The 9,574-nt window shown below is 37.7% G+C and overlaps 1 protein-coding gene across 1 annotated transcript in view; it reads left to right on the forward strand.

Moving 5' to 3' along the window:
* The window catches only part of Fam83b (family with sequence similarity 83 member B), a 78,231-nt gene continuing 68,657 nt past the window's right edge, over window positions 1-9,574 (forward strand). Inside the window, exon 1 of the mRNA XM_015487870.2 lies at window positions 1-44. The gene's annotated coding sequence lies outside the window, so the exon portion shown is untranslated. The remainder of the gene's footprint in view (window positions 45-9,574) is intronic.

Below are 9,574 nucleotides of genomic sequence, written 5' to 3' on the forward strand. Positions count from 1 at the left end.
CGGTGCGGCAGGCGCTGCTGCGCGCGCTCGGGGCGCTCCTGGCGGTAAGTGGGGCTCGGGCTCCCCCGCGGGCCTCGGGGGCGGGAGGCTGGGGGTGACCCTGGGACCCGGGTCTGCCCACCGATCCAAAGGGAAGAGAAAGAGGCCTCTCCCTGGGGAGCGCGCGCGGGATTGGAAATTCATTAGGGTGCAGCGTGTCTTTTCTACTTTGCTTTCATTACCGTGCGGGTGGGAGTGAGTTGGAAAGTTTGGAAAGTTGTCTCGGGCGCGGTAAGGTTTGGGTCTCTGGGGACAGGCGCCGCCCACCGTGGACGCAGGCTTGGTTTCCTCTTTTTTTCTTCTGCAAGAAGGACCAGGGAGAGGAAGTGGGAAGAGAGGGTGCGGGAAGAGCCTGTGCAAGAAAATAGAGGGTGGAAGTGGGAAAGTTGAGGGGTACAGGAAAAAGTGGGACGCTTGAGCTGCAGAGCTTGTAGGTGTTCTTTAGATCTCCAGTGCAGAGCAGAACTTGAGAAGGAAAACAAAGTTTTTCTACACAAAATTTCTTATTTGCATTAAGTTCTCATTCCTACCCACAGCTTGGTAGAGATCTATGCTTTTCCAACTGGAGTTGGTTAAGTAAGGGTCTGGAGTCTCGACTAGCTCTCCTGGTGATTCTGGAGAGCTATCAGTTCATCAATGAAAAATTGCTGAAAGGAATTGAGCAGATTGTGCACATGGAGACAAACCACACCATGTTTAAGAACCACTGCTGTAGGTTGTGGTGACTTTAAGGGGAGAGTGTGACTACACATGGTTACTCCTGGAGAGGTTCATGGAGCCTTTAGCCTCTTCTGTGTGTTGTTGCCTGTATATGGTGTGTGGTGTACAAGCAGGCAGAGAATGTGCCTGTGTTTATTGCTTGGAATCATGGGCATGTGAAGAGACAATAGTGCTTTATAGGAGTGATACTGGGAGTTGTGGAGCACTGGACAGCATGTTGACTATTCTTGGTATGATAAGGTTGTAGGTTTTCAGGTCTGTGACCCAGAAATGGGGATGAAAACTCAAGTGACCAGAACATGAACTAAAAGACATGCTCCTGGAAACCAGTCAGAGTTAGATTACAATGCCCAACAACTCATTTCCAAATTCTCCTTGCTAAATATCTTGCCTCCTTACTGGCAGGCACCTCCCTTCTTTCCCTTTCTCATCCCAACAAGCACAAGGGCCCCAAGGAAATCTATGACTGATGCTGAATCAGTGCTGACAAGCAGTGGGAAAGGGGACAGGTGATGAAAGAAACTTAGAAGAGAGGGCCTGATATTTTGGTTTTTCAAAATGACTAAGGAGAATGACATGAAACAGGATGAAACAGAAGGGTAGGGAGGTCTTTTCTTGCCTTCCTGTAGTTCCCAGAATGGTAGAAGTCCCAACACTTGGAGATTGCCAACCATTTCCACTCCCTAGCTTTTGGGGTTAGGGCACACGTGGTGTATACATCCATTAAGGGTGTTGGCTGCACCCTGCAGAGCCTGCCTGAGGGAATGGGTGGAACCTCTTTAAAAGCTGGCAGGCCCTAGACCGCAGATGCTCAGAATTTATTGTGGGAAGCATCACCAATTGAACAATTGCTGAAAGGGATTGCGTAGATGGAGACAAACCACACCTCTGGTGCTGACTCAGTGATGTCTTTTGTGATTATGCTCTGGAGTTTATTACTTTATAACTAACTTTGGGGTGGATTAATTAATTTTATTATTTCTATTATATGCCTTCCTGCTGCCACATCCCCTCACAATTTACAGTGAAGGTTCTTTCATTGAGTGTTTTCTTGACCAATCTTAACCTGTAGGAACTGAACTAGTAGCCTCCCATTCAATTACATTAAACCATACTGAGTTTCCAAGGTGTAACATCCTTGTACATTTGCCTCTGCAGAATTTTGTGGTGAAACTGTGATCCCAGTGAGGCAGATCTCTTCTAAAACTTACATCTGTTTGGAGGATATCTTTTAAAAAGGTCCCACTTAATTTAACATTATTTGTAAAATTACAAGTTTTCCTTGTCTAGCTAGTTAGGTAAGTTTACATGATTATCCCTTTGCAAAATGTGAGTGTCCCAGGCATGTTTCACAATTCAGGTCTGTTAAACACAATGCTATTGTTAATTCTAAATGTTTATGTGTTCACTTGATTTATAATCTGAAAGTGGGATGTGTTTTAGAACTTTGTTGGTGAACCTATCATTTGAAAATCAGAATATATCCCTCCTCATGGAATCAGTTCTAAGTAGAGCCTATCTTTAAGGATACCCTGGATAAAATTTTGTTCAAATAGCACCTAAATTCCATCAAAATCAAAACCACTAACATTTCTCTGAGAAAATGTGTTGGAGCCCTCAGAGGGAACTTACTTCCTTTTGAGGTGGGCTGGCAGGCATGAGCACTGTATTGAAAGATCCCAGAACACAGGGTAGAAAAAGATTCCCAGGAAGGTGGGCCCTGCTAGTCTTTGTTAGGCTGAGTGCTGTAATCTGCTGAGACAGGAACTAGGGGAAATGGGAGACTCCAGCAGAAAGAATATGTGTGGAGATGGAATAGAGTGGGGTCTGTTTGCTTGAGATCAGGGAGAAGGGTGCCTTAAGGAGTCAGAGGACTAACATACACTGGAAGTGGAGCTGTGGGATTGGGGAAGTCAAAGATGTTTTTTATTGGTTTGATGCTGTGGATGATGGTTTGGGTTAGAGAGATGATATAAGGGATATTTGTGGGGCAGTCTGTGTAGGGAAGTTCTTGAATTACGTGATTGTGGATGATAGGAGGAAACTTTTCCTCTGGGAACATCTAATTACTACCCAATTTGTATTTTGTTTTATTTTTGCACTGTCCTCATATGTGGGATCAGACATGCCCTACGGGCTTGCGCAATTTATATTTTGAACTGTGTGTCCAGTTTTCTATGGACTCCCCATCTCTGGGGAAGATAAACTAGTAATGATCTGCCTCTCATGCATACTGGTATAGGGTAAAGTGTATTCTCTGTCCTACTGGCAGGAACCTGTTTTGAAGAGTTTGTATAGAAGTGTTGTAATAACAATGTCTAATAGCTATAACTTGTGTTCTTTTATGCATTAAACAGTTGAATTCATTAAACAGAGTTACTCATTAAACAGAGTAATTCACCATGAGATGCCAAGCAATGTGTTTCCCACTATGGTTAGGAAGCTAACAAGATTCTTTTCCTGGACCTCAGGAAGATCCCAATTTATAGACCTAAAAATAATTATAAATACACACAGAAATAAATACAGCAGGTTCTCAGATTTATTATTTCCTTCATATTTTCTGAAGGTCCTATCCTATATTTTGTATGCTTATTAATTATTTATGAAATTGGATATTAGCAGATCTGGGTTAGTCATGATTTTGGACAAAATACTTCTGTCAGCCTCTCAGGTTTTCCACTCTTATTGTGAAAAGTTTGGAGTATGCAATAGCTACATTGTCCCACTCTGCTCTGAAATTCTCTGTGATCACTTCTTATTGAGGGTACCATAACATAATGTTAACTAAGGTCTCCCCATAGTATCACTGGGAAGCTCATTATTTTCACTTCTATTGTCATATTTTCATTTCAAAGGGTTTTAGTTCTCTATTTAACATCAGGCTGTTTCTCTGAATGTATAAACATTATCCACTGGGGGCAGAAAAGGCAATTTTCAAAACACTAAAGAATGACATCTTCCATCCCAGTGGCTGTGATAGAATCATTCAACATGGGGTGTTTGTCTGGGCTGTCATATATATACATGTGCAAACGATGATGACTTTAATTCTTAACAGCACATTGCCCCAAATACTTGGTCTCATCTGACTCATTCAGCAGCTGTTTCCTGATGTTTTAAAATAATTGTATTTTCCTCAAATAACATAACTTCTGAATTATTTGCTACAAAAAGGTGCAGAATAGCCAAGTTGTTTTTATAGTAACAATTGACAGTGTCCCCCTGTGAATTTTTTCCCTCATTCTCAGCCCTTCCTTTCTTTTCATATTTCTTGACCTTGCTTATTCTTTGTATCTAGCCCCTACTTGATCCTTCTTGTTCATTCTCCTCCTTTCTATATCCCCTTGATGCTTCTCTTTTATTACTTTCTTTTAACTTCATTTTCCTCCCTTTTCATTCATTTTTATTTTTCTACTCATTCATTTCTTTTCCCTCTTTCCCATGTCTGTTTTTCTGCTCACCTATTTATAGTTCTTTATTTCTGTCATTTCAATTTCTGGGAATATAGCTCAGTTTGTAGAGTTCGTGTCTCAAATGCACAAAACCCTAGCTTCAATCCCTAGCACCCGCCCCCACCCACATGGACAAAAGTTCTACCTTAAAATATTGTACGCTTCTAAAAAAATCTATAAAACTAAAACAATGGAAAGTTAAATAATAAACATATATTATATGGGGGATTTTATTCCTTAATAAATAAAATATATTATCAATGAATTACAATATTCAGTAATATACTTCTAGCATTTTATATATTTAAGAATTATTCCTTTATTTCACAATAGAACATGAGTACAATGATCATCTGGTGGAAACTGAAGATTTGCTTCTTTGGACATGTTCAGTGGGTTCCATCTTTGCTTCAATTATATTCACCTTATGAGATAAATATCTGTAAAGTCAGGACTCTAATTTTTTCCATTTTCCTGGAACTTATAAGTTCAAGTTATATTATTATATTCAAGTAAATGTATAAATAAGACAGTGAAAAGAACAAAAATGATATTATAGAAAGGATATGATAAGCTGACAGCTCCAGTATGCAGTAAGTAGAAATGTTTGATAATTGATGGATTAAACAGAAATTATCAAGAGAAAAGTATTCTGAGTGTCAGTGTCTATGTAAAAAAGTCCAGGCTATTCAAAGGTCAAAAGAAATAAGTACAAGGACACTTGTACATATAATTTAACCTTTCTTTTTAAAATGTGTCAGTAGGAAAAGAGTACTGAAGAAAATTAAAATTATAGTGTGTATCTATACTTTCTGTTCATGTCAAGCAAAAAAACAAACAAACACACAAAAAACCCCCCAAACCACCAAAGTCTATATACATTGAAAGTAACATAGAAAGTGCTTTATTTGCAAAAGCATTGATTTATGCAATAGTAGGCCAATTCATGTGTGCTCAGATCCAAATATATTATCTGAGATGTCAGTCACCTTAGGTTTGTTCTCAGAACCATGACTCAGAGCCCTGTTATTAATGCAGGATCTTTACACTAAAATTCTGTATTTTGTTTATAGAGTAAAATCACTCCCATTTATCTTGTTAAACCTTGTATGTAGAAGACTTCGAACAATAAATTTTAGAAAAAGAGTAAAACCTCTCCAGCATCATTGGATCCAAATTGTGATTCAAGAAAGTTGAGACATAGGCCCTTGAACATGCTAAATAGGTGTATGGAGGTACCACATATACACAACTTGATAAAATCATTCATCATCTGAGTTAGACTAATCAGTATTTTTATTTTAATGTAATAGCACATTCATGCCATTCTCCCCCAAATAATTCAGTTTATTTTGTGTACATTTTAAATGAGTAAGTTTCTTATTTGTATAGTGGATTGTTAAAACTGAAGCAAAGGCTGATTATTTTAGATGACATAATCAATCATGACACCATGGGAAGGGTGCCAAGGGGGGTTTTCATATAAGCATATGTAATGTGGTAGGAATTGAGAAGTATTAGCCACATGTCTTTGGGGTAAGCTAAATTGAAATACAAAGAGAAGAGGCTTGCGTTTGAAATCATTTAAAGCTTCCAGCTGCAAAGGAGTAAAAAAAAGAGCAAGATTTACACACACATAGGTAAAATGTGCAGAGCAGAAAACAACCAGTGTTAGGTACAATACTGTGTGGCCAAACCATTTCCTTTTCCCTCACTGTAACACTGACATAGGCCTTGAGGATAAATGAAAGTGAAACAAGGGAGCTGCCAGGTGCACTCTCTGGTGTAGGTGTGGTTTAGGCATCTGTGACTAGCATCAGCTTTGTTTCAACATTACCTTCCAGTCTCCCAGGGTAGCCCCACTCTCAGGATCCCAGGTTGCTGTTCATCATAATCCACAAACCGCAGAAATACATTTATATAAATCCAGCAACATTTTATACATTTAAAAGATGGATTTGTCTTATGTCTATTAATTACCATGTGTGCAAGGACCCTATAAACACAGGAGAAGATCCAATGAAGGAGATTATTTGGAAAAGAATGGAAGATTGAACAAGAATGGGCTAGTTCCCAGTCAGATTTTTTTTTTTTTTTTTTTTTTTTTGTTGGGAGCTTCTGAGGAGAAAATAAAAACACTTTATTTTAGTTATGACAGCTGTGTCTGCAAACTTGATTAAGAGGGAGCCCTCAGGGAAATGCTTAATAAAGAACTGGTAGACACTGGAGTTGTTTTAGGTATTCTGATTATTTATTGGCTTCTTTACACAAGTTACAACAAAAGTCTTTCAAGGCTAGATATATTGTAACATTGAATATATTTTGGCATTCTAATTACATAAATTATTTCTACCTATACAATTTCCACAAAATTATTTGTTTTTAAAGTTATTTTAATAGTCTGAGATTACTTTTCTTTCACTACAAATATAGCACCTTGACTTTTGATGGATATTACCAGCATAATTAAGCAAAGTATATTTTCTTAAGGCTTATTATTTACATATATTCACTTTTTTTAAAATAGATGAGTACACTGCTCTTGTTAAAAGTGGAAAACCATTTTAAGGGTTCATATTGGAGTCTATATTTATTATGTTTCCCTATAGCATTTGTTCTACAAATGTCAACATGTACCAAGAATGACTTTGTTATTTTCTTAAATAGATGCAAAAGGTGGGACAAAAGTGCACACATGTTTAACATTTAACTCCATGAGGTACTTGTTACCTGGGGTATTTTTGTCTAAATATATCTTTGCAATAAATTTTACTAAGTTTCTAAAACTGAAGTTGAAAGATCATTAACCCTACTTACTATGGCATTTGGGAAACTGTGGATGGATGTTGTGAACTAAGGAGAAGCAGAGGCAAGGCGAAAAAGACAGAGCCTTGATTACCTCTGCTTTATAAGTACATGCTGAGAGCAGAACTGAATGTACTTGCCCTATGAGAGAATAGGCCTTATCAAGATAGCAGTGAGAGGGCACTGATGAATTAGAATGCACCAACCAATTGAAGCTTTAAAGAGCTTCCATTCTAGTGAGGTAATTCAAGCAACAGCAATAAATACCTTTATTATTTCACATAGGAAGATTGTCATTTAAATAAAGTGAAGTGATGGGAGGAGTAAGCACCACAGTGAGGGTGAGTGCTCTTTAAAATAGGTGTTCTGGAAGACCTCTCTAAGGAGATGACAGGAGTAATCTTGGGAGGTCAGAAAGGAATGAAAACAAGGAGCATTCCAGGCAGATGGAACTTCCAGTTGGAAGATCCTGGGTAGAAATTAACTGGGGATGTTAAATGTAAATAAGGAAGCTCTCTTGATATCTAGGGAAGGTATCCACAAGCAGGATCTTCCCACTGAAATCTGGATTTTCTGGATATGTGAGTCCAGAGCTTAGGGAACCAGCTGGATCTGGAGATTTGTGAGCCTCCATGGATCTTAGACTAGAGGAGACACTTCTGGGGAAGAGTGAAGACAGACAAGAGCAAGGCTCCCATGTTCAAACCTTGACATTGAGAAAATTTTAAATGCTTTCATGACATTTGAGGGAAATTCTTAGCCTTTCGAAAACAGCAGCACTCAGACTATCTCAGCAATTCAGACACCATTGGCACTAACAAGAGTTACTATGTAAAAATCACTTCCTCACCAGGTAGTGTTTTTAAGAAAATCATCCCATTGCAGGTTTTCCTATTTTTTGAGTAGGGAGATAATATATTCTTTTTGAAATCATAATATGGGTTCATAGCTGTGTGATTTATTAGATAAAATTAAACTCCACTCTGCTCTGTTTGGTCAAGTTGTAAAATATAGTCTTGTCAACTTCCCAGGGGGCTGCTCTAGAATATGGAGTTCACTCTAATTTCACCTTAATGAAACATCAAACTTCCATAATCATTATTGAACACCCAACTAATCCTTGCTTCCTATTGAAATAGGTATACGTAAAAACAAAACCAACACCAGAAGCACAAGAAAAATGAGTCCTGCTTCACAGCTAATTTGTATCACTTCTCTTGTTGAAACAATAAGACTTAGAGCCTAATTTCATTATGATTAATTTAAATGTACAGAGAGTGTGAAATTACTTTAACATAATTAAGAAATGAAAAATAACTAGTTTTCAGGGGAAATCCCCTAAAGATACTTGATATCTCTATTCTTTTGACAAAGTTCCCATTTGAAATTAATATTTGTTTTTTAAATATAGATCTATCAACTTACTGAATTACTTTCACAGTACTCAATGTATTTCTAATTATTCTTTCAGATGCCTTTGATAAAGGGGTAGCATTTTTTATCACCAAAAACTGACCTCCATTTAACCTAAACAAATATGTGCTAAAATTCTAAAAAGTTCACATATTTTAATTTTGTTTAAATGGATGCTTCAACATTTTCTGTCTATCATACTTTAATCACCTCTCATTCTGTTACCTTGAGTTATTAAGGCAGTACTGTTAGCTTATCACTTACCAATTACAGGCTAAATATTCAGGATTGTGCTAAATAGACACAATCACTGCCTTCCCAGAGCTGATAGTCTAGTGGGAAGAGTAAATGGTGCATCTAAATAAAAGCTTCTAAATAAGTTTAAATAAGTTTCTAAGTTGCTTAAGGCCTCACTAAATTGCTGAAGTTGGCTCTGAACTTGTGATCCTCCTGTCTAAGCCTCCCAAGATGCTGGGATTATAGGCATATGCCACTGTCCTCAGCTGTTCTTGGTTTGTATGATTTGAATATGGTGTGTATAATGTCGTTTGGTTTATTTCAAAAACAAACAAATGTACAGCAGGCATTTACAGGTTAGTAACATGTTAACTTGTTGGGTCTGTTTCAATCACATGGCCATTCTAGGCTGAGCACAGAGTGACACTGGAGAAGGGGAATAACCTAAGAAGGTTTAGCCCTGCTACTGAGCAGCTTCACAATTTATACCCTGATGATAGGGAGGCAACTGGATCCTGCCATGAAGTTGGGATTATGGGAAGAACTCTGAATGGCAGTTATTGGATTTGAATTCTTACCCAGGATGGGCCATTATGTTACTTTAAGTCTGTCCCCTGCTGGACATCAGCTTCCTCACCTGTAAATGTTTAATATGTTTAATTTACATTGTTTCTTCTTCCTTTCTTCCTTTTTAAATATAACCTAATATATTGTTTTATTAACTAAATGTTTTTTATTAAATGCAAAAAAAAAAAAAAAAAAGGTCAACTGGGAAAAATTTGGGAAAGGGTTCATGGGCAGTTTGTTGTCATACCCCCTAACTACCTCCTCATCTCCAACTGAAGTTTCTGAACATCACAGATCTTTTTTGGCGGACAAAAAAAAAAAAAAAAAAAAAAAAAAAA

This window comes from Marmota marmota, unplaced genomic scaffold (genome assembly GCF_001458135.2).
Source record: "Marmota marmota marmota unplaced genomic scaffold, marMar, whole genome shotgun sequence".
Lineage (NCBI taxonomy): Eukaryota > Metazoa > Chordata > Mammalia > Rodentia > Sciuridae > Marmota > Marmota marmota.